Source organism: Narcine bancroftii, chromosome 12, assembly GCF_036971445.1.
Source record: "Narcine bancroftii isolate sNarBan1 chromosome 12, sNarBan1.hap1, whole genome shotgun sequence".
Lineage (NCBI taxonomy): Eukaryota > Metazoa > Chordata > Chondrichthyes > Torpediniformes > Narcinidae > Narcine > Narcine bancroftii.
The window spans coordinates 33,218,032-33,243,808 of record NC_091480.1 but is presented as its reverse complement, the minus strand read 5'-3'; the positions used below and the strand labels follow the sequence as shown (position 1 = coordinate 33,243,808).

Genomic DNA, 25,777 nt, shown 5'->3' with positions numbered 1-25,777 from the left:
ACCTATTTCAAACAGGCAGCAATCATATTGATACCCAAGAAGAGTGTGGTAACCTGCCTTAATGACTATCAACCAGTAGCACTTACATTAACAGTGATGAAGGGTTTTGAAAGGCTCATGATGAAGCAGATCAGCTCCTATCTGGGCAGTGGCCCGGATCCGTTCCAGTTCGCTTATCATAGGAACAGGTCTGCAGTGGATGCCATCTCACTGGCTCTGCACAAAACCCTGGAACACCTGGATAGCAAAGATGCTTTCATCAGGACGCTCTTTATTGACTACAATTCTGCATTTGACACCATCATCCCCTCAAAACTGATCAGCAAACTCCAAGACCTGGGAGTTAACACTCCACTGTGTAATTGGATCATAGATTTCCTAACCTCCAGACCAAAATCAATGAGGATTGGTAAGAACTTCTCCTCCACAATCTCCATCAGTACTGGAGCATCACAGGGCTGTGTTCTTAGCCCCCTGCTCTACTCACTTTACACCTCCAAGTGTGTGGTTCAGTATGACAATAACACCATCTACAAAATTGCTGACGATACCATGGTAGTGGGTTGTATAAAGAAAGTGGATGAGTTAGCACACAGGATGGAGATTGAAAATTTGGCTGAATGGTACACCAACAACAACCTAGCACTCAATGTCACCAAAACTAAGGAGCTGATTGTTAACTTCAGGAAAGGAAAGCCAGAGGTTTACAATCCAGTGATCTTTGGGAGATCAGAGATGGAGAGGGTGACCAAATTTAAGTTCTTGGGAGTCACTATCTCAGATGATCTTTCCTGGACCCAGTACATTAATGGCATCATAAAGAAAGCACATCAGCACCTCGACTTCCTCAGGAGTTTGCGGAGGTTTGGTATGACACCAGAAACTCTGGCAAATTTCTACAGATGTATGGTGGAAAGTGTGCTTACCGTTGCTTCACAGTCTGGTAATGGGAACACCAATACCCCTGAGCATAAAGCCCTCCAAAAGGTAGTGAACACAGCCCAGTTCATCACAGGCAAGACTCTCATCCCCACTATTGAGTACATCTACAGGGAACTCTGCTGTAGGAGAGCAGCAGCAATCATCAAAGACCTACACCATCAAGCACACCCTCTGTTCTCACAGCTACCATCAGGAAAGAGTTGTAGGTGCCACAAGACTCGCATCACCAGGTTCAGGAACAGCTGCTCCCCCTCCACCATCAGTGTCCTCAATGACAAACTCAATCAGGGACTCATTTAAGGACTCTTACTTGTGCATTTTATTGATTTTATTTTGTTCTCTTTGTGTTGCACAGTTTGTTTACATTCATTATCTATTTACAGTTCTTTTATTTGTTTACATGTTTATGCTGTGTACAGTTTATTTTTTGCACTACCAATTAGTGGTAATTCTGCCGTGCCCACAAGAAAAAGGAATCTCAGGGATGTATGTGATGTGATGCATATACTCTGACAATAAATCTGAAATCTATTACCTTTGATACCCTGACTATTCAGATAGCTCTCAATCTCTGCCCAATGGCCTGACCTCCATGCCAGCAAATTCCAGAGGATCGCTACCCTCTGGCTAAAGAAATATCTTTGCATCTCCATTTTGAATGGGTGCCCTTCAATTCTGAAGTTGTGTCCTCTTGTCTTTGACTCCCCTACCATGGGAAATGTCCATGACATCCTCTGAATGATTAATCTCCCTTAGCAACATCCAGGGTCATATCTACTTCGTCAAGCCAAACCAAAAGTTAACAAGTGGAGGAAAGGCGGGAGTGTTGGAGTCACTGTGGTGCTCTTCTTCTTAAATAAAGGCAGAACATTAACTGTCCTCCAGACTTCCAGAGCTCACCTGTGGCTAATGAAGACAGAAAATCCCTGCCAAGGCCCGGAAATCTTCTCTCTTCATTATCATAACATTCTTGGATACAAAAATAAGCTGCTGAAGGATCTAGTGCAGGTCACAACCCAAAATCCCTTGCCTCCTCAGATAATATCTGACCTGCTGAGTACCTCCAGCAGTTTCTTTGTTCTAGATTACAGCACATCTATTCTCCTTTCTCTACATTGCAACCGTGCCTGCCTGTCCCGCATCGGACTTGTCAGTCACCATCGAGCCTGCAGCAGACGTGGACATACCCCTCCATAAATCTTCATCCGTGAAGCCAAGCCAAAGAAAAAAGAACATTCCACAATACACTTAGTCAGGTCCCAGGGATTTATCAAGGTTTATTCTTTTCAGGGCCTTCTACACCTTGGTAATGTTTGCATCATTGCTCCCGAACAATACTCAAAAGTTTCTCCGAGGTAAATACATACTGGAAGTTTATCTGCTCACGATATCTGCATCATTAAGAGGAGTCCTCAAAAGGTCAATCCAATAACCTTAGTATAGCATGAAAATAATAGGACTCCCTACAAATCTAATGGCTCAGTATTGTAGCCCAGGAAAGCCTGTCGACTCTTTGCAAAGCTCCAGGAATATTGCATGTAAGGATGTCTGTCTTTCACGATACTCCCAGACTTTTCCCGCTGCTGTGAAAACAGAAACTTGGGCAGAAAAAGAGGTAAGCATTAAGGACTATTGAAACAGATGCATCCTTATTTCTGACCTAATCAGTGTTGGGTGATGCAGGTTACAACAGGATAATCATAGAAAAATTAAAGCAGTAACGTTTGGGCTGGTGGGCTGGTAGGTAGGTCAGTGTTTACAAATGTAAACAGAGAAAAAAAAGAGGCTGCCAACATTTAAAAAATTTGCAATACAAACAGCACATTCTTTAATTAGCATCACGCTTCGACATGTCCTGACCCAACTTGTGCACTGGCAAAGAGCCTGCAAGCAAAAGTTGAGCCTGACTTTTCTTATTCTCTACAGGGTTGGAAAGGCTTCGGAATGACCCTGCAGACTCCAGGAACTGAGGACCACTCCCCAAAGTCCTACCTCAAGCAATCCAGAAGGAAAATCAGAGGAACATTAAAATCGTGATCATTTGGTACTTTTCTCCCAAAATTATGAGTTTCGGGAGACTGGTCAACATCCAGCTGAAAGTTGAAGTATGTTACCCTGGAAATTCGGGGGACTGTGAGGATAGCAGTGTCGAACGATCAATGACAGGACTAAATAGGGATTTAAAGCAGGATGTCATGTGATGAAATAGGTCCAATCAGGGTTTGATATCTTTAAGCTATTGGCAGACCTGTGGTATATGCTCAGGGCCTTCTGCTTCTGCTATGGTATTTACAAAGTCCAGGATTGAACTTGAGGGGTTAGTGTTTCCACGAGGGCTCTTCTCTCAGTCTCCTGCTGCTGGAGTTATTTCTTTCAATTATCACCTGCTCTGGCCTTCCCTATGACACACAGACTCTGAAAAGTTGATGAGGAAACGTTGAAGAGGGAGGTCAGAACAGACACTGAAATTCCAAATGACAGTGCTTGCCTTTCCTTGAATTATTGCTCAACAGCCTCGCACAAACAAACCGATGTGGAAACGCCACATGAAAGTCTGCAGGCACTCTGGCTGAAGTAAAAACATGATGCTGGAGAAACTCAGCAAGTCCAACAGTTGTCCTTTATATAGCAAAGATAAAATATACATCAGCCGATGTTCCGTTGTATGAAGGTCTCGTCCAAAATGTCGGTTATGTATTTTTATCAAATTAATGTGCCGTCTGTACATGGAACGTAGGTGGAGTATTATTTCACAGAATGTTTGCCAACTTGAAATATATTGGAACAGTTCCTATCCCTCTTTGGGTGCAATACAATGCCTGTAAACACTTAGGCTCAATTACCAAGAATGGCACACACTGTGCTTATCAAACTACTTGCTGACATCACATTTACAATGAACCAAACATCAAAAAGAAAAGCTTTAAAACAGTCTTTGTCTGAATACCTAACAGCCTGTCTCCCCTTAGCACAGAACACAAACTGTTCAAGTACACAAACCTTTAGTGAATATGTTTGTACTGTGAAGACTAATATTTGTTTTCTATGACAGACTGACAAAGTGCGCATTGGTACAAATACCGCTCTGAATAGAGTTTCCAAAATCCTATTGCATGCATTTGTGAGAGATGGGAAAATTGACCTAAAATTATGAACATGGAAGAAACTAAAGTTCATCAGTAAAATGGCTGAAACCAGTTCAAACAGGATAAGTTTGGGGCTTAGGATGCAGGAAAGCAGAGTCAGCACGATTAACATAAGAATCTTCTATCCTTTGTGACAAGACCATAGGACTAAGATAAGGAATGGTAAGGTACAATAGAATGTAGGAAGTTGAGGTAGTCTGGATCAGATAAGGGTCTCCTAGCCCTGGACAGAAGTACCAAGTCATACATTTCTAATTAGCTAACCATACACAGATTTATACATATGAAATTAGCCAACCCTAGATAGAATGAGTCAACTCTGCATATTAAGAGACTGTAGCCCAGAGAATCAGGAAGGTGTGAATAAGGACAATGACATGATGGGGCACCCACAGGATACCCCCTGGTCCTCCAAGTGTACTGAAACTGCACGTAGGCAGGAAGGATTACCTATGCCAAACCCATCCAGGGGGGCAGAAGAATGTAAGGGGGAGGGCATTCTGATACTGAAATTGACTGTATAAAAGTTGGGTGAGCCCCAGTATATGTGTGTATTCCCAGGGTAAGGGGAAGCACCCAACTTTGCATTGTTGTAGTAATAAATGTTCTTTGTTCTCAATTTTTGTCTCGAGCAATTTCTTTAAAGGTACTTTAATTCCTAACAAATGGGGGCTCGTCCGGGATCACACTCCCTCCACTGACAGAGTACCCCGACGACGAGAGTAGGTGCACCCCGGCTGATTCAGCTGGACTCACGGGCGACGGGTGGCTGGTCAGTGGAAGAAGCGAGTGATATCCGAGAAGAGGCATTGAGAACAAACGGCGGAAGGACGCGCGCTAGAGCAGTACTGCCAGAACTCGGTAAGAGTATTTTACTTGTTCCTAAGTATGGGAATAGCGGGCAGTAGAGATGAGAGTCCTGACACAGGACGTGACCACCAGATAGCTACGTACAGCCCGCTTGGGATGATGTTATCTGAGTGGGGCACAGGAAAGACCCGCGGTAAAGACAAACTGACGACGGTCAGGTATTGTTGTAATGAATGGGTGGGATACCCGGTTAAAGGGAGCTCCGTGTACTGGCCAAAATTCGGATCCGAGGATGAATGGATGTGTGAAGCTTTGAACTTATGGCTCTATCAAAACCAGCCAGACAATGTTGAGAGCAGGGAATATGCAGCCTGCTGGCTCAAGGGATCCATTGAACAGCTGGTTTTGAATGAGAAAGAATCCAGGGATAAGAGAGAGGAGGAACCTCTTGTCCCTGAATCACAGGGTTGGGATGTGTTACATTCCCTCCCTCCACCCTATGTTCCTCCTATGCCGGCTCCTATCTTTCCTTCCCCTCCTATGACCTACCCTTCTGCACCTTCCCCACCTCCCCCACCACTAGAGAAGAGAGAAGAGAGCAGGAGTGGTATGATAACTTGCTCACAAAGCACTCGATTACCACCTCTGTTGGCAGGAGAGAGAGGTAACTTTAATTCAGAACAGCGTGAGACTCTTCAGGAAGAAAGGGCAGAACCCTTTGATTCATTTCCCAGGGAGCAGGAACCCAGACCTAATAAGCTAGAAACCAATTGGATGAGACCACTGTGGGAAGTTCCCATGGGAGAGGGTCTCGGTTTCGTAAATGTGCCCCTGACCAGTACTGAAGTGTGTAACTTTAAGAAAGAACTGACCTCCCTGATAGAAGATCCCCAGGGATGTGCTGAACAGTTAGACCAATTTTTGGGACCAAATATATATACAATATGGGGGTCTCGACATAGAATCCCCAGCAGGGGAACAATTGGTACTAACAGGTTTTGTTACCAACTCAGCCCCAGACATTAGGAGAAAATTACAAAAGACAGAAAATTGGCATGAGCAGGGAATAACCCAGCTTCTACAGATCACACAAAAAGCATTTGTCCAGACATCTGAGGATAAGCAGAAAGCAAAGGCTAACATTTTGATGCAAGCAGTTAAAGTAATAGTAGATGAGTAACATGGAAAAGGCAGGGACTGTGTGCCAGCTCCTGAATGTTGGGAGAAGTGCAGGGAGTGGGAGAGTAGAGACCAGAGATAATTTCATAAATCACGACTTCCCACTTCAGTCACTGACCAATATTGATTAAAATTCATGCTAAAATTTAAATGTCATAAAGGATCATTTTTCAATACTGTAGAATTAGCGAATTTAACTACCAGTTAATTCCAATTTATGAAATAAATTGTATTCAAATGTGATTTTGCACAGGGAGTACCTGAGAGTTGAGTGATGTTATAACATTTACAGGGAGAAATGTTTGCGCCAATAGGGTGAGTTCTATACATCTTAACTTTAAGTGTATGTGAGATAAAGAAAGGATCTGATGTGTAAAGTGGCTGGATCAGCCAGTTGAAGGGGGAGTGTGCATGTCCCTTTAAGTGCACTGTGGCACTTGAAATTGAGGCTTCAGGCTCTTGTCTTGCAGTTAGAGGTATGGAGCCCTATCAACACATTTAATACATTTCTTCTACACATTCAGCAGTCAAGGTCCGTGAGTTTAAAGATCACCCACCTCTGGAGAATAAAGATACCTCTGGGGATTCCTATGGGGATTCCTATAAGTTTAATCATTCATTTCTCTGGTGCATTTTCCTCTGGAGTGAAATTAATGCCTCAGCACAATTTCTCTGTATTGCCGCTGTTATTTAATTCATGATAACTTTCCCCCATTCATCAGGTTTATATTTAAATCCAGTAGTGCGGAAGTTACATTGTAAATAAGCACGGAGGTAAATCCTGCGCAACTGGATTCAGCTTAATGGAGAAATAAACCTGCGAACTGGTCTATGGTGGTGTGTGAGTACTGCAATAGGTGGAATATGATTTAAATTGGTGGCATTGTTCAGAACAATTGGGTGCATAAGAATAATAATATCATTAAGAACTCACAGATCTTGTACCAGATGCTATTCAGTACATCTTTACTTAAGGACTGGAGAAATTGGCATGTTAGAATGAGATTGGCATGGTACCAATATTTCTTGATTCAATAATGACTCCACAAGCTCCAGGATTCATGCAGCAGAACTTTTAAGTGGAATATAATAGAAACTAGCCTGTACTTAAATTATTGTGTGTGCAATCTTCATAAGAACATCTTTTAACTTTTTTTTGGTGCCTGTTTTACAGACTGTTTTAAATAAGGCCAGCTCCTGTGAGCTGTGGCACAAGGCATTTTACTTAAGGCAGAACTAAAGGTTGAATATGTTTCAAGTTCTCTTGCAGGGGCTCTTGTGCTGCAATGTCTGTTATGTACTCACTCTAACAAATTGGAGGGTTGTGCCCCATACAGACAAGCAGCTCCAACTGCATTTTAATAAGGTCTAACATATTCAAAACCCATGCAAATATGCTTTGTGTTTCATTTTACAATTTTTACACTAACACAAAGGAAAGTCAGATTGTTATTCATTTTATTAAAATCTAGTGATTGGTTATATGTAAAAGCATGGCAAGAGGATCAACTAAAACCTGCCTGGGATGGTCCCTTCTGTGTACTTTTAATTACAGACACCGCAGTAAGAACAAGAGAGAAAGGCTGGACCCACATTCAAAGAATTAATGACAAAGTGCCGTAATGTTACATTTTTTTCATTTCTTTAATGGTTTATTCAGTTATTGTTGTATTTTATTGCTGTTTTCAATGAGCTTTACATTTATTGTGGTTTATTCAGCTATTGTTGTATTTTATTGCTGTTTTCAATGAGCTTTACATTTATTGTTGTTTATTCAGTTATTGTTATATTTTATTGCTGCTTTCAATGGGTTTTACTTTCATTGTTGTTTTACTCATTTTTTGGAATATTGTTCGTTAATGTTTTAAGTCCCCCTGGAATAGGGGCAGCAGAGGTTACAATTGTGCTCCTTTAGAATGTAGACAGGGCATAGATTTAATGTATAGTCATAGTGGGATATGGGTTAACAAGGTATTCCAATACGGACCAGGGGAACTGAACAGCTTTAGTGGAGTACATTTAATTTGTATCTTAGCCTACACAGGTATTAAAGACAGGAGTTTTGAAGCGATAGCACAAAGGACATGGTGGGACAAAGACAGACAGAATGGTAGTCAGCATTGTACATGTAACAGAGAGAGAGAGAGTTAATACATATGCTAATGTACACAGACAGGCTGCAACTCACAAGTTCAATGATATATATGCTAATGTTAGCAGACAAGCTGCAACACACAGTTAAATCACAAGAAACAATCCCCCCCCTGCTTGGTCACTTTTCATCACCCCATGAAGGGGAGCACCAGTTTCCAACAACGTGAGCTGCTTGACACTTTAATATCAGGCTCCAAACAGCCTTCGGAGATCGGTGGCCCTAGGGTTCGGGGCTGAAGAGGACATCAGATACGAGCCACAATCAAACGGAACCGCCTGACTACTGCTACTCGTTCGCTGCTGAAGGCAGCGCTTCTCATAGACTGCTACTCGTTCGCTGCTGAAGGCAGCGCCTCTCACAGACTTCGTCGGGACAACACTTACAAAGGTCGTGTGCTTCAAAGACACTGCTTCAATATTTCAACGTATGGGATGGACTAGACTCTTTACTGAGAACTGGAGCCTGATACTCCAAACCCTAATAAGCAGCTGGACTCACTCCCCTGACCTTCATGGTGCTCCCCTACCTAAAGACTTTACACAGACATTACAATTCGGTTATTGACCAGCTGGGTAAAACTACACCTTACACTTGAAAGATCAGTGTTACTGATCTAAAAGAAAAGTGAGGAGAGGGGGGGGGGGGGATCAGTCACACTGACACTAGTAACCAAAGATCAGTAACACTGATCATGGTGAAAGATCAGTATTACTGATCTAAAAGAAAAGTGAGGATTGTGAGAGATGGGAAAATTGACCTAAAATTATGAACATGGAAGAAACTAAAGTTCATCAGTAAAATGGCTGAAACCAGTTCAAACAGGATAAGTTTGGGGCTTAGGATGCAGGAAAGCAGAGTCAGCACGATTAACATAAGAATCTTCTATCCTTTGTGACAAGACCATAGGACTAAGATAAGGAATGGTAAGGTACAATAGAATGTAGGAAGTTGAGGTAATCTGGATCAGATAAGGGTCTCCTAGCCCTGGACAGAAGTACCAAGTCATACATTTCTAATTAGCTAACCATACACAGATTTATACATATGAAATTAGCCAACCCTAGATAGAATGAGTCAACTCTGCATATTAAGAGACTGTAGCCCAGAGAATCAGGAAGGTGTGAATAAGGACAATGACATGATGGGGCACCCACAGGATACCCCCTGGTCCTCCAAGTGTACTGAAACTGCACGTAGGCAGGAAGGATTACCTATGCCAAACCCATCCAGGGGGGCAGAAGAATGTAAGGGGGAGGGCATTCTGATACTGAAATTGACTGTATAAAAGTTGGGTGAGCCCCAGTATATGTGTGTATTCCCAGGGTAAGGGGAAGCACCCAACTTTGCATTGTTGTAGTAATAAATGTTCTTTGTTCTCAATTTTTGTCTCGAGCAATTTCTTTAAAGGTACTTTAATTCCTAACACATTCCTTGATGTATTATATACTCAGATTAACACATTTAATTGGGTGAATAATTTATGTAGTGAGCGGTTGGTAAATCAATCCAGCAACCGAAGATCCTTCTATCAGTTACAAAATAACATTAAGGTCTTCCTCTTCCTGAAACAGTAGATGGAGTGCATTGAGCTATAAAAAGAAACTTCCATTTCTCGTGGAAAATCTTGTGTTTATGGTGGAGGTGAATGTATCACATTCTTATGTTTTTTGGCAGAAGTAGGCTATTGTTGGTGAATGGTCATTTTTCTTCCTGTAATATGGGGAGTTAGGTTAGAATTATGAGATCAGGGAGCATGCTTTTGATTACCTTAGGGTGACGATGACTTATTTAATCATGCAACTTGTTTTTTGAAGGTCATTTGGTTTAATTTAGGTCATTGGTCTGATTTTCTTCACTCATGCTACTTTCTTGCAAAGTCACGATCAGGCTGCCCTCTTGTCCTGTTGTAATTTAGGCAATGAAATGTATGCAGAATTCTCACAGTTCATCACTGCATTGACCTTCACTTGTGTGTCTGGGTTTCAGGTGGGATGAGACAGGAACATTAACTCAGTGGAACCACTCTCAGTGCTAACCATCCTGCGCATCAATCACTGGGACCACACTGCAGGCAGATATGTTAACTACCTCCTTGAGTGGAGATACAGCATGGTAACAGGCATCGTTGGCACCAGAATGAACATTAGTGGTGGGAATTAGTGTGTTACCAGGGTGGGGTGGGGGGGGGAAGGTTCGAAGCTCAAACATTCACTTGGGGGGGGGGAGGAGGTATGTTACCAACATCTGCCCCTCTGATGTAGATGCTGAGACTGAGAGCGTCATTAGCCACTAATGGCAGACGCACGCTAGTGATGCGGCCTGGGGTGGGTCAGAGTCACTAGCGTGTACCAAACTAGAGGCTAGTGATGCTTGACGCATGCTAGCGTCACTGGAGAGGGTGGGGGCGGGTCTGATGGCAAGCAATGGCCGCGATTTTATGGGCCGGGGCACAATGCCCACGGATACCCCCCCCCCCTCGGCACCGAGCATGGTAACAGGCCCTTCCAGCCCACTAGCCTCTAACCCCGTACATCTTTGGAACGTGAGGGGAAACTGGCATACCCAGAGGAAACCCACACAGACACAGGGAGAACATACAAACTCCTTCCAGACCACAGTAGATTCATACCTGGGTCACTGGATTGACCCAGTCAGCTGTACTTTGTTACACCACCTATTCATCATGAAAAAGTTTTTCCAAACGCCTTTGACCACAAGGCCGTCAGACAGCGGTCAGCGCAGAACATCCTGCAGAGACTGAGAGATGAGGACTTGATAAACTCAGTGGGGTGGTTCCCAAACAAGCACCAGTACTTGGCCTCACTGGCATTGACAGGAGCACTCCCAGTCAGATCCTTCGTGAACATCACCTGCAATACACATTGTCCCCGAGATGACTCCAGTGGAGTGGAGACAGTCACCCACCACTTTGCAGAATGCAGGTTCGCTAAGAGTGTGTGGATGCAAAGGTCCTTGTCGTGGTTCTGCCCCAGCAGCAGTGTTTCAGAAGACTCTCTGATTTATGGGCTGATCCTGAGGACATACACAGAGTCAGACATTCAGAACTGCTGGTAGACCACCAACTCGGTGAAAGGCTCACTTTGGTCTGCCCAAAACCTGTTGGTCTTTCGGCACATCGAGAGGGAATGCTGACAGGTGGCACATTCCAGGCTGCAGGAGCATGTGCTGAGGGACGCACTGAGGCCTGGAGCAGCTAACTCAAGGGGGGTGTGGGGAAGGATCACAGTCTAGAGGTTTTGCATTACCGGGCACTGAGGGGATGAGGCTAAGGAGAAGCCCTTCAATCAACAGAGGGATGGAAGTAACAACAAGATGCCACAGTGGTGGAAATGGTGTAATTAGAGAATGTTTGCAATAATGTGCATTGATGGATATGAATTGATATGACACTGGGGATGTAAATATTTCCCTTTTGCAAATTATTTATTGTGAATAAAGTTTAATTTGGGTTAAAAAATCTACTGGAAGCATGAAAATCTTTACTGCAACATCTTACAAAATATGGTGTTGCTATTTTGATATCCTTCCCTCAGTGTTCACTCCTGCTCCCAGTGGCCTTGACCCCGACTGTATTCCTTCACTCAACTGATGTACTCCATTCACGAGCCTAAAAGGTGAGCATTGCAAAGTGTGGCAGGTACCGCGGTTGCCATTGCCCAATCTTTTCCAAGGATAGAAAGGCTGTGGGAGATTAGATGGAGCAGATAATCCTGGTTACATTCACATGGGATTTGATATACGACAGGGTTGGAAAACTAAGAGTTGAATGGTGGGTGAAGGAGGTGTGAAGGGCCAAGGGAAGGGCAAATAATGTGGGCCAATGTTGGGGGAAGCAGCTGGGCAAGGGTTGGCCTGTTGGTCCTCATGAATGAGGATAAGATGAAAGTGAAGTGGATCCTAAATGAAAAGAATTCCCTCTTACTTTGTCCAAAATATTCACCATGGTTGAAGTAAAATACAATGCTGGAAAAACTCAGCAGGTCAAACAATGCCTCTTATACATAATACATAATTGACGGTTTGGGCTTGAGCCCTTCATCAAGGCATAGAAAAATGTCGGCAAGCATCCAAATAAAAAGGTAAGGGGGGGAGGTGAGGGGGAGAGGAGCATGGTCGCAAAGGCAAGATGTAATAGATGGAGAAGGGAGGGAGGGCACAGCAGCAAGCAGGGCTAGGTGAATGGAGAGGGAAGGGGGTGGAAAGCTGAGGGAAAGAAGACAGGGCAAAGGGAAGGGAAGGGGGGGGGGGACCATCCAGCTGGACAGTGTCCAGACAGAAAATCAGGTATTATTTCTACAATTTACGTGGTCTTGGTGGGACAGTACGAGGACATGGATAGACATGAGTATGGGAGTGGGGCGCAGAACTGAAATGGTTGGCCACTTAGGGGGTGGATCCCTGTCACAAGTGCGGACAGAGTGAAGGTTCTCAGCGAAGTGATCTCCCAGTCTGCGCCCTGTCTCTCTGATGTTGAGAAGGCCACAAAAGGAGCACCGAATGCAGTAAGTTAATCCTGCAGATGCACAAGCAAAGTGTGGGTTTACTTGAAAGGCCTGTTTGGAGCCCCAGACCATGGTGAGGGAGGAGGTGTGGGCGCAAGTGAGGGGCACCTCCTGCAGCCACAGGAGAAGGTGCCAGAGGTGGCAATTATTAGGGAGAGATGAGTGCACGAGGGAATCACAGAGGGAGCGGTCCCTACAGAAAGCAGAGGGGAGGAGAGTGGAAGATGTGTCTGGTAGTAGGATCCTGTTGTAAGTGCCAGAAATTACGGAGGATAATGTATTGGATGCGGAGGCTGGTGGGGTGACAAGTAAGGATAAGGGGAATCCTGAGTTTGTTGCACCCGGGGGAAAAGGTGGCCAGTGGAGATGAGTGGGAAATGGAGTAGATGCGGGTGAGGGCTGAGTTGATGGTGGTGGAGGGGAAGCCACATTTGTGGAAAAAGACAGACATTTTGGAGGATCTGAACTGGAAGACCACATCTTGGGAGCAGATGCAGCAGAGATGGAGAAATTGGGAGAAGGGAATAGAATCCTTGTAGGGGACAGGGTGTGAGGAAGTGCAGTCAAGAGAGTTCTGGGAGTTGGAGGGATTATAGTGTATGTTGGTAGAAAGCTTGTCCCCCGAGATGGAGAGAGCGAGATTCAGGAAGGGGAGAGTGTTGTCGGAGATGGACCAGGTGAGTTTGAGAATGGGGTGGAGGTTGGCAGTGAAGTGAATGAAATTGACAAGCTCATCGTGGGTGCATGAGGCAACCCCAATGTAGTCATCGATATACCGGGGAAAGAGTTGAAGGATCTTGCCTGTTTAGGTTTGTAGCATGGATTGCTCCACAAAGCCCACAAACAGGCAGGCGTAGCTGGGACCCATGTGGGTACCCATGGCTACTTATTTGACTTGGAGGAAATGAGATGAGTTAAAGGAGAAGTTGTTTAAAGTGAGAACAAATTCTGCCAAGTGAAGGAGGGTGGTGATAGGGGGTGACTGGTCAAGTCCCTGATCCAGAAAAAAGTGAAGAGCTTCAAGACCTTCTGTATGGGGAATGGAGATATAAAGGGACTGACATTCATCATGCAGATGAGGTGATCCAGTTCAGGGAATCTGAAGTTATTGAAGAGATGGAGGGCATATGAGGTTTCATAGAGATAAGTGGGGAGGGATTGGACTGGGGAGAAAAGATAGTCAAGGTAAGATGAAGCTACTTTGGTGGGGCAAGAACAAACTGAAACAATGGGTCTACCCGAATGGTTAGGTTTATGTATCTTGGGTAAAAGGTAGAAACGATTTTATGCTTAAACAGGGCTGACTACCATAGGATGAGGGAGGAATTGGGCAGAGTGGACTGGGAGCATAGGCTAATTGATGAAGCAGTTGAGGAACAGTGGATTTTCAAAGAAATATTTTGTAATGCTCAACAAAAATATATTCCGGTCAGGAAAAAGGGCAGCAAGGGAGGGAAAAATCAACCGTGGTTAACAAAGGAAATAAAGGAGAGTATAAAATTGAAGGTGCAGGTGTACGAAGCTGCAAAGAGCAGTGGGAAACTAGAAGATTGGGATAACTTTAAGAGACAACAAGGGGTTACAAAGTGGGTAACAAGAAATGGGAAAAAGGATTATGAAAGTAAATTGGCACAAAATATAAAAACAGAAAGCAAAAAATTTTATAAATATATAAAACGGAAGAGGGTGGCCAGAGTTAACATAGGACCCTTAGAGGATGAGAAAGGAAAACTGGTAGCAAAAAATAAGGAAATGGCCGAGGAATTAAACAAATATTTTGTGTCAGTCTTCACGGTGGAAGACACGTCCAGCATGCCCAAGTGCGGAGTTAAGGATGCAAATGTTGGGGAGGGCCTTGATAAAATAGTTGTTACAAAGGAAGTAGTGATGGAGAAACTAATGGGACTAAAGCCAGACAAATCACCTGGTCCTGATGATATGCATCCAAGGGTTCTGAAGGAAATGGCAGAAGTTATAGTTGGAGGTCATATACCAAAATTCCTTGGATTCTGGGCAGGTCCCGGCAGACTGGAAGACAGCAAATGTCACGCCACTTTTTAAGAAGGGATGTAGGCAGAAGACTGGAAATTATCGGCCAATTAGCTTGACGTCTGCGGTTGGAAAAATGCTTGAAGCCGTCATTAAAGATGAAATAGTGAAACTTTTGGAACATCAGGCAGACGCAGCATGGTTTTAGAAAGGGAAGATCTTGTTTGACAAACTTGTAAGGATTCTTTGAGGATATAATGGGTGCGGTGGATAGAGAGGAACAGGTTGATGTTGTATATTTGGATTTCCAAAAAGCATTTGATAAAAGTGCCGCAGAAGAGACTTATCAGTAAGTTACAGGAAAGTGGAGTCTGGGGAAGTATATTGGCATGGATCGAAAATTGGTTGTCCGACAGGAGACAGAGTCGGGATAAGTGGGAGTTTTTCAGGTTGGCAGAGAGTGGTAAGTGGGGTGCCGCAGGTGTCGGTGCTAGGCCCACAACTGTTCATCATTTACATTGATGACTTGGAGGAGGGGACAAAATGTGGTGTAGTCAAGTTTGCGGATGACACCAAATTGAGTGGAAGAGCAAATTGTAATGAGGATGTGGAGAGTCTGGAGAGGGATATAGTTAAGCTGGATGAGTGGGAAAAGATCTGACAGATGGAGTACAATGTTAGTAAGTGTGAGGTTATCCACTTTGGCAAGAAAAATAAAAGAGCTGAATATTATTTAAAGGGTGAAAAACTACAGCATGCTGTTGTGCAGAGGGACTTGGGAGTGCTTGTGCATGAATCGCAAAAAGTTAGGTTTCAGGTGCAGCAGGTTATTAAGAAGGCAAATGGAATGTTGGCCTTCATCGCTAGAGGAATTGAATTCAGGAGTAGGGAGGTGATGTTGCAACTGTATAAGGTACTGGTGAGACCACACCTGGAGTACTGTGTCCAGTTCTGGTTTCCATATTTGAGGAAGGATATACTGGCTTTGGAGACGGTCCAGAGGAGGTTTACTAGGTTGATACCTGGGATGAAGGGTTTGACTTATGATGAAAGATTAAATCATCTAGGATTGTATTCGCTCGAGTTCAGAAGAATGAGAGGAGATCTTATAGAAACATACAGGATTATGAAGGGTATGGATAGGATAGATGTAGGAAGGTGTTTTGAGCTGGCCGGGGAAACTAAAACGAGAGAACACAGTCTCAAGATTCGGGGGAGTAGATTTAGGACAGAGATGAGGAAAAATAGTTTTTCCCAGAGAGTAGTGAATGTTTGGAATTCTCTAACCAGGGAAGTGGTTGAGGCTGCCTCATTAAACATATTTAAAATTCGGTTAGATAAATTTTTACATGATAGTGGAATTAGGGGATATGGGGAGAAGGCAGGTAGGTGGAGTTAGGTCATAAATTAGATCAGCCATGATCGTATTGAATGGCGGAGCAGGCTCGATGGGCCATTTTTGGCCTACTCCTGTTCCTACTTCCTATGTTCCTATTTTCCTATGATCGGTGCAGGGATGGGAGGCAATGATTTTGGAGTCTGTGAGAGGGAGGTGACCATAGGTGATGAGATTGGAGATGGTGTTGGAGACGGTGGCTTGATGAGTGTGGTGGGTTCCTGTGGAAGGGGTAAGTAGGAGGAGGTGTCTGAGAGCTGTTGCCTGGCCTCAGCAAGGTAGAAGTCAACGTGCATCGGTGACTAGGGTCCATGCTAGAGTCAACTGCTGTGGTGTTGGGAGCTCTGGTAAGTATGTGGCTGGGGCCAGACTTTGAGTTGGGGGCCGCAGCATCTGGAGCTCCTGTGAGTAGGTGGCTGAGGCCAAGCCTGAAGTTGGTGGCTGGGGCATTGGGAGCTTCCCACTCTGATCACTTGATCCATCTTCAACAACACCCTCCCCTTTCTGGATCTCTCTTTATCCATCTTGGGATACAAGCTTTCCACCAACATATTCTATAATGCCTCCAACTCCCACAACTACCTTGACTACACTTCCTCACACCCTATTCCCTTCTCTCAATTTCTCCATCTTTGCCACATCTGTTCCCAAAATGAGGTCTTCCAGTCCAGATCTTCCGAAATGTCCGCCTTCTTCCACAAACATGGCTTCTCCTCCACCACAATCAACACAGCCCTTACCAGCATTTCTTCCATTTCCCGCTCATCTGCCCTGACCGCTTCTGCCCCCAGTCACAACAAACACAGGATTCCCCTTATCCTTACCTACCACAACATCAGACTCTGCATCCAACACATTATCCTCCAGAATTTCCACGATTTACAACAGGATCCCACTATCAGACATATCTTACCCTCTCCTCCCTGCCTTCCGAAGGAGCCGCTCCCTCCGTGAGTCCCTCTCTACCTATCACGCACCCCCCCCTCACCTCAGCACCTTCCCCTGTGGTCGCAGGAGGAGCTATACTTCCACCCACATCTCCTCCCTCACCACAGCCTGGGGTCCCAAATAGGCCATTCAAGTAAACTTCAGTTTTGTATCCGTAGGACTGATTTACTGCATCTGGTGCTTCCTTTGTGTCCTTCTGTACATTGGGCGCAGACTGGAAGATCGCTTCGCGGATCTCCTCTGCTCTGTTTGCATCAGTAACAGGGACCTTCCAGTGGCCCCATTCCCATACTCGCATCTATCCATGGCCTCATGTACTATCCCACCAAGACCACACGTAAATTGGATAAACAACACCTGATTTTTCCATCTGAGCACTCTCCAGCCAGATGACGTTAACATTGAACTTTCCAGTTTCTTCTAACTTTCTCCCTTTTCATTTCGCTTCCCTGATTGTTTTTTTCCCCCCTCAGCTCTCCACCCCCCTCCCTCTCTGTTCACCTAGCCTTGCTTCCTTCCCCTTCTCACTCCTGCGCCCTCCCTCCCTTCTCCACCTATTATGTCCTGCCTTTGGGACTATGCTGCTCACCCCATGCCTCTCCCTTTACTTTTTTTATTCGGAAGCCTGCCAACATTTTTTCATACCTCAAGCTCAAATCATCAATTATGTATTTTAACTTTGCTACATAAAAAAACATTGTTTGACCTGCTGAGTTTCTCCAGCTTCGTGTTTTACTTTTATTATTTTAATGATATGCTCGTAAACCTCACCAAATAATACAGTAACTTTGTTACAGGGGGTTTGGAACTGATAAGAAGGCACTATCTGCTTTGTGAAATATGCTGATTAAAGCCTCTGGGTATTATCTGTAGGAACCAGGACAACTAAAAATAGGAACACTTCAAGCTGATAAAATTCCCCTTTTAATAAAAGGAGAGAGGACACCTATTTTTCTGTACAATTAATGGTCTGTTAGAGAAACGGCACGAATGTAAGGTTTCCAGCGATAAGATCTGGGACCTGAATTCCACAGGGGCTCCGCTGATCTCCTGCTGTTACCCTGACAGAAGCTCAGTAGACCCTAGGGGAACTTCATCTGATCGTTAGCTGATTGTTAACTGTGGGGAAGCAATTTGCTAGTTCTTCCTTTGGAAAGAAACCGTCCAGGCGCTTTTTATAAATTGCTTAAAATAATTTAATAGAATGCATTCCTGTACATAAGAACTTATCCTCTCTACCTCATCCTTGCTCAGAAACAAAGCCTGATAAGAAACTAATTACGTTCCTTTAAAATGATCTATGATGAAAATGACACACATTGGGCTACTTTGCCCACACATTTATTAAGGTTAATAGCCTTGAAACAATTTAAAGAAATGTCAAAATATAAAAACAGGACTTTACCGCACAATACAGGGCCTTCAGGGCACGAGGTACTCACCAATCGAAATCTACTCAACAAACTAAACCTCCCTTACCTCAACCATAACCCATTTATTTTTACATCCATGTACCTCTCTAAGAATCTTTTTTATGTCCCTATTGTACCTGGATTCAAGATTCAAGATTTAATTTATTGTCATAGTAATAAAACAGTGTCATATTACATGAAATTTATTTTTGCCTGTGCAAGGCAGACAGATTCGCCACAGCCAGGTATTGCTTAAGTGCTTCTTACAGTCGACGTGATCAGGGACCCTCCGGAGCCCTTGGCACCACTTCGCATCCCGGTTCCAATACCTGGTAAGCCCTCCAGCCAGTTCAAGCCAGTCTCCAGCAGTCCGCAGCTCAGCGCGAGTCTCCCAACAGCGGTCTCCAGCAGCCCACAGCTTCCACGGTTCTTTGCCTCAAGTCGCCGCAGTCCGCCACATGCAATGGTCCCTCAGCTGCAGAGTCCCCTCGCTGGTTCGGTGCTGTGGTCACCATCTCCTCCGCTTCTCCTTCTCAGATGGTGCGTGATCTTCCCATCCTCTGGTGCCCTACTCTAGTCCTCCACTTCCCCAGAGTCTGCAGCTCCTCATGGCTACTGCCAATTAATAGGTGCCATCATCTTGGACACAGACCTGCGGTCGCGGGATTTCAACTAAAATCATCGTTGGCTCCCTCAATGGGCTGTTGAAAACCTGTGCAGAGCCGATGGCAGTCAACTGGGCGGCTGGACCCCGCGGGAGTGCTGCATCTCTGCTCCCTCACTCCCCGCTCAGCCACTCCGGCAGCACCAGCATTCTCTACCACCATCCCTGGCAAGGCATCCCAGGCACCCACTACTCTGTGTAAAAAAAATGACCCCTGACGTCTCCCCTAAACTTTCCTCTTCTCTCCTTGTACGATGTCCTCTGGTGTTTGTTACTCTCACCTTGGGGAAAAGCTACTTACTGTCCACTCTATCTATGCCTCTCATAATCTTGTAGACCTCTATTAGGTCACCTCTCATCCTTCTTTGCTCCAAAGAGAAAAGTCCTCACTCTCTTAACCTTGCCTAATAAGATACCTTCTCCAATCCGGGCATCATCCGCCTAAATCTCCTTGCTGCACCCTCTCCACAGCTTCGACATCCTTCGTTGTAGCTATGGAGAGAAAACGAGAACTGAACACAACATTCCAAGTGTGGTCAGCTCAATGACAAGGAAAACCTGTCCCAAGTGTTTTGAGGGAGATAACTGTTCAATCTCGTCATCCAACAAACTTACTTAAACTGTTTACAGTAAATTTTATATTGACAGTTGTGTTTGCGAATTTTAAATTCAATGAATATATGTCCACCTGATCAAGTTATGTCTTTATTTCTTTTAGGAAATACAATTAAGGCTGGGAATTTATTATTCTATACCTGCAGCAAGGCAAGTCAGGAATTCTGGAAAACAAATTGTCAGAAATAATAAAGTCTAAAGTTATAAGAGCAAAGTCAAAATGATGGCATGTTTTGCTTTGAGAAGCAGGCAGATTGAATCGCATGGAAGTGCAACACGAGACGAGTGATTTCTGTCACTTATTGGTCATAAGAAATGCAACCACGAAAATCTACCAATCAGTTGCAGTTGGTTTACAAATGTCCCTTTGGAAGAAACCTGACTTGTTGGTCAGCCCAGTTCCACAATAGATCATTGATGCAAGAGGCAGGAATGACATGGCTCTTACCAGTACCTCTCACTCCTGCTCAAGGAGCAAAGGGTGCATGTACTGAGAAGGAAACTATTCAGTCACTGGCCACACTTCATTTACTCGTACCCTTTAATTCAAGGGATGGCCAAACTTTTATGGTCGTGGGCCTCATACAGAAAAATATAAGGAGCCACGGGCCAAACAATATTAGGCTCAGCGGTTTTCAACCACCGTGGGCTCCTGTGAAAGGAGCCCATGGTGGTTGGACTGGGCAGTTGGGTCCGCATCAGTGGCAGGGCTGCCGTTTATTTTTTCTACTGGGCCACTTAGAAATGGGCAACAGGCCGCAATCGGCCCAGGAACTGTAGTTTGGCCACCACTAGTTCATAGGGATTACAAGGCACCTTTTAAACAGTGTTAAGACCAAAGGAAAGTTCCAAGGTAACTTCCCCAAAATGCATAAATGTAAATAATATACACCTTTCTCACACATTAAAATAACTGGAGTAATAATCATTTTTCATTGCAGATGGTCTACTTGCTGGGTCTTTCGGGTGCATTTACCTTTTTTTGAAATAAGATCTGCCTCATCTCCTTTCGAATGCATCAATCCTAATAGTTTCCTTAGCTATAGCGGTTGGTCACTCAGCCAGCTGGCCAGCTGCCTGCCATGGGATGATGTCAGCACTCACCTGATCCATCGTGTTATGAAGTCTTAGTTCTTGGATCTCGAACCATAACTAATGATATCTCAAAGGACGTCAACTTGTCATCAAATTGGACTTCTGGTGGGAGAAGCAAATCAAGAAAATTGAGAAGAAATCCTGATGTATAGCCAAACAAAGAATTGCACTGGCTCTCCTGACTTTATAGGCTATCAAAGAAAAAGCTTGTTCACAGCATACTATATTTTTCCAGAGACATCAGAGCAAAGAAACAGGCCCTTCTGGCCCATGAGCCTGCACTGCCCAATAATACCCATGTGACAACTAACCTCATACAAAAGAAAGAGGGCGTGGGTTAGGGTGAAAGGTGAAACGTTTAAAGTGAACACGTAGAAAGTAGAACGGGCTGAAGTGGTGAATGCAGGCTCAATTTTGACACTTAAGAAATACATGAACGAGAGGGCTATGGCCCAGGTTCAGGTCATTGAAACTAGGTGGAGTTCAGCACAGATTAGATGGGCCAAGTGGGCTGTTTCTTTGCTGCACTATTCTGTGATTCTGTTTTTGGAACGTGGGAGGAAACTGGGGCACCAAGAGGAACCCCAAGCAGTCATGGCGAAATGTATAAAACTCCTTGCAGACAGTACTGCATTCGAATCCGGGTTGCTGGCACTATACTGTACTAGGGTTTTGCTAAATGCTGCGCTGACTCTGGCACCCTCATGCATCTCCAGAAACATTTATTCAAAAAAATATAACCATTAATGTGCTGATTACTGAAGTGCTCTCCTACCAAATCAACTCAAATATGAATGGGCCCACTGGTCTCTCACATGCCCCCTCCCCTCCCCCCTTATTGCTAGTGACTTAAACCACTAGCACTAACTGTCTCAAATATGGCTTATGGTGCAATGAAAAGCATCATCAAAACCACACTGAACTCTTGATTCACATCTAGGGCAGACCAGGTAAGGGTGGGAGATTTTCACCCCTGAAGGATATTTCTGAATTAAATGGAGCTTGACAAGAAACTAGTGGTTACATGGTTATCACTACAAAGATTAAGAGGTCTTTTCTTTTCAATTCTATATTTAAATTTCAAAGCTACAATGTTGGGATGTGAATATGGGTTTCTCAATTGCTACTTGGGCAGAATGAGAACCATTGCATCACCAGTTCTGATGTGAAAAGAGGTTTCTGTAGCAGAGGGAGATACTGCACCAGTAGATCAATTGCCTGCACTCATATTTTCCTCATTGATGTGATCAAAATGTGTTAATTTGTCCTGTTGGTTAATGCAAATTACAGTTTTGTGATTTGCTCCTGTGCAATTTTTCAAATCTCAAATTTAGACTTACAGGACGGTAACAGGCCATTTCAGCCCACGAGTCCATGCCGCCCAATTTAAACCCAATTAAGCTAGACCCCCGGTATGCTTTGTACAGTGGAAGGAAATCGGAGCCCCTCCCCCGGGAAAACCCATGCAGACACATGGTACAAACTCTTACAGACAGCATGAGATTCGAACTCTGATCCGGTCCCGATCACTGGCGCTGTAAAGGCATTGCGCTAACTGCTATGCCACCATGCCACCCTTTTGTGTGGGAAACTGGCGAAGTGAATTTTTGGGAGGCCCACCTGTCAGGTTTGCAATTGGGAGTTATTCCTGTGTCCACAAGTTAAGCTCTCATACAACCTGATGTACGACAACATGAATCATAAATAAAATGTTCACATTACTAGAGGGTCCTCACAGAAAAGATATCAGGAAAGACTCAACCTGGCTTAACGAACCAATTAGTCCTTTTAGTAAAATGAGACATCACATTATACAGTAAAAGTTAAATGATAACTTTTAGCTTGAGAAAACTGCCTTTGTGGTAGATAAGCTTCTTTTTTTTGCTGTAAAGCAGTGGTTGCTTGAACGAGCTCTATCATTCATTCCTTTTGTTTTCCACCAACTCCTGCTTGGAACAAAACTTCAGAAAACTAAAACCAATAGTTCAAAAAAATATATTAAATACCCCCAACTCTCCCCCACCGCCCCCCCCACTTTCTACCTCCTGGTTTACCTTTATCTACCCCGGCACCAATAGCCAAGTTATTGGTGCCAACTCCCCCGCCATTTTAAAAAGTGACCAGTTCGTTCATCTGCTGCTTAGTCTTCCCACCCTTAACTTGAGCTCCCTGAATTCATTCTTTACTTGAAAATATACATTAAACAATAACATTATGAAAAAAGCTTACCCCCCTCATGGTTATCACAATTATAATATTTGCAGTCCATTCCCCTGATTCCTTCTTTCCCCCTTATTTACATTTACATTTAATCCCAAAATGATGGCAGGGTTCTTACGAAGTCCATTGCCTCCCTTGGATCCCTAAAAAAACTTTCTTTCCCCTCCTGCCCTTTCTATCTTCAGCGTGGCTGGGTGAAGGAGATAAACTCAATTCCTTTTTCTTTAAGGCTCCTTTTGACTGGGTCAAATTCCATCCTGCGGTTCAATAGTGCTGCACTTATGTCCGGGTAAAATAAAACACTCTCCCCTTCATATTCCGCCGGACCCCCCTCTCCCCTTGCCTTCGCTCCCACCGCCGACGCTGATAAAATCTTCTCTCTATCCTGGTAGCAAAGGAGTCTCACCAGGATAGAACATGGTCATTGATTTGCCCCCGGGTAGGGGGAGGGGGGGCATGTGAGAGACCAGTGGGCCCATTCACTTCTTAGATTATTTCCAATTTGTTCCCTCCCCAGTATATCTGGGATCCATTTTTTTCAGGAACTCTGTACCCGCCTTCACCTCCACAATCTTAACATTATTCTTCCTGCTGAGGTTTGTCGTTACCAATTCATCATTATTTTAGAACTATAGGACACTACAGCACAGAAACTGGCCCTTTGGGCCATCTCGTTCGTGCCGAAATATTATTCTGCCTAGTCCCATTGACCTGCACCCAGACCATACCCCTCCATATGCCACCCATCCACAAACCTATCCAAATTATTCTTAAATATCAAAATGGAGCCTGCATTCACCACTTCTGCTGGCAGCTCACTCCAAACTCTCACCACACTCTGCATGAAGATCTCCCCAATGTACCCCCTATACATCTAACCTTTCACCCTTCATCCATGCCCTTTGGCTCTTGTCTCACCTAACTTCAGTGGAAAAACCTGCTTGCGTTTACTCTATCTATACCCCTCATAACTTGATATAGTTCCATCAAATCACCCCACATTCTACTACGCTGCAGGGAATGAAGTCCTATCCTATTTAACCTTACCCTGTAACTCAGATTCTCAAGTCTTGGCAAATTATTTGAATTATTATTGGTTAAAAAAAAAGCAATCACAGCTGCGATCTGAACAAGTTCTGTTTAGCTTAGAAATCAAGTCAGGGCACATTACTCCTGTATAAAATAATTTTGTTTAATTCATTCACAGGATGTGGGAATCACTGCAAGACCAGCATTTATTGCTGATCCCTAAATGCCATTGAGGAGGCTGAGGTGAGACATATTCTTGGACTGCTGCAGTTTTGTGCAGAGAGATTTCACATAGTATTACTGGGGAGGTGGTTCCAAGTTTCTGCCTGTGAGTGATAATGCCATGGATCCTGAGAGCCATATGACAGGCTCTTAACCATTAAGCAAAATAAGCACCTGCTTAGGGCACAAGGAAAGGGGGCATCACAGAGTTTTTTCCAGTGCTGAATTAACCTTGGCGCAGCCCCCCCCCCATTAAATTAAATGTAAATTTATTGTATATATTATATACAGATTATATTTTATATACTTGTGGGGTCTGGCCTGGAAGAAAACAGAATTTTTCATGTAGTATTTCGCATTCAGCACTTATGGAGTCTTAATGTCTTGTCAGTTAGACAATGGAAGGGTTGAGGGGAAACCATTGTTAGACTGAGCTTAGAGCATCAGTTGGCCTTAATTCAACCCAACATCCATGATGACCAGGTTGGCATTCTGGGCTGGTCCCATTTGCTTGCCTTTGATCCCTATCCTTCCAAACCTTGCCTATTCATAAATCTGTCCAAATGTAAAAATCGCACCTTGTCAAATTGCACATCTGCCTAACTCAAGGAGAGTATCTGTCTTGGAGCTGGTGACAGGGCCATGTGACTGCTCCCTTGAAATAAAAACAGAAAATGTTGGACACACTCAGCATTTCTGTTTTCATGACAGGCCTTGAGGAGCTGCTTGGTTAAAATCCTCATTGACTGCTTGTCATGTGCTGCTAAAGAGGCCTTGTTGGAGATGCTGAGATGTATTTGCTGATCCTAAGTGGTGGAGGGAGGGAGTGGTTAAGGTGATCAGCAGGGGTGTTTCTCTCTCTCAATGCACTCATCACATGGAGAAACTTTCATCACCACTGATTCTGTGCCTTCTGGTGTAAAAACTGTGGGAATTCAGGAAGTGAGTCATGCACTGGTTTCTGACACACTCAAGGCAAAAAGAATTATGGTCTGGACTGCTGCCTGAGCTGTGAAGATGAGGAGCTTATTCCTGACATCCTCTTTGTAGATTCTCCCGCATTTCCCTTCTTCTACTGCCCAGAAGTGGGCTGCACTCTGGCCTGTCTAAGTTGTGCAAGGTCAGAGTCCAGTCTCATTCTTCCTGCTCTTTAATCTCACACTGCTTCTTCCAACAACAGCAACCCTGCTTCCTTTCCAAATTTTGGCTTCAGTTCTATGAATTCTGCCGTGCAAAACTTGGCTCCTGCAGCACTACTCTGTAGCATGTTTTAAGTAAGAACTAGGCCTTATCCCAAATTTGGCTTCCAGATTCCTGGAATTTTCTGGCCACCAAACTCTGTTTTCTAGATTGGACCGCTCTGTAAGATTCAGCTGCTTTGTCGATGTGCTGCTTCAAGTTTAACGTAGCTTTAACCCTGCCTGTGTGCATG

The 25,777-nt window shown here is 44.2% G+C and overlaps 1 long non-coding RNA gene across 1 annotated transcript; it reads right to left on the bottom strand.

Annotated features, from left to right (window-relative positions):
• Window positions 1–1,252: 1,252 nt before the first annotated feature.
• On the bottom strand, window positions 1,253–20,969 carry LOC138746931 (uncharacterized). The gene is made up of 2 exons (XR_011347195.1): window positions 20,884–20,969; window positions 1,253–2,540 (listed from the first exon to the last, which is right to left on the bottom strand). It is a non-coding gene; the product is annotated as an uncharacterized lncRNA (long non-coding RNA).
• Between the last annotated feature and the right edge of the window lie 4,808 nt (window positions 20,970–25,777).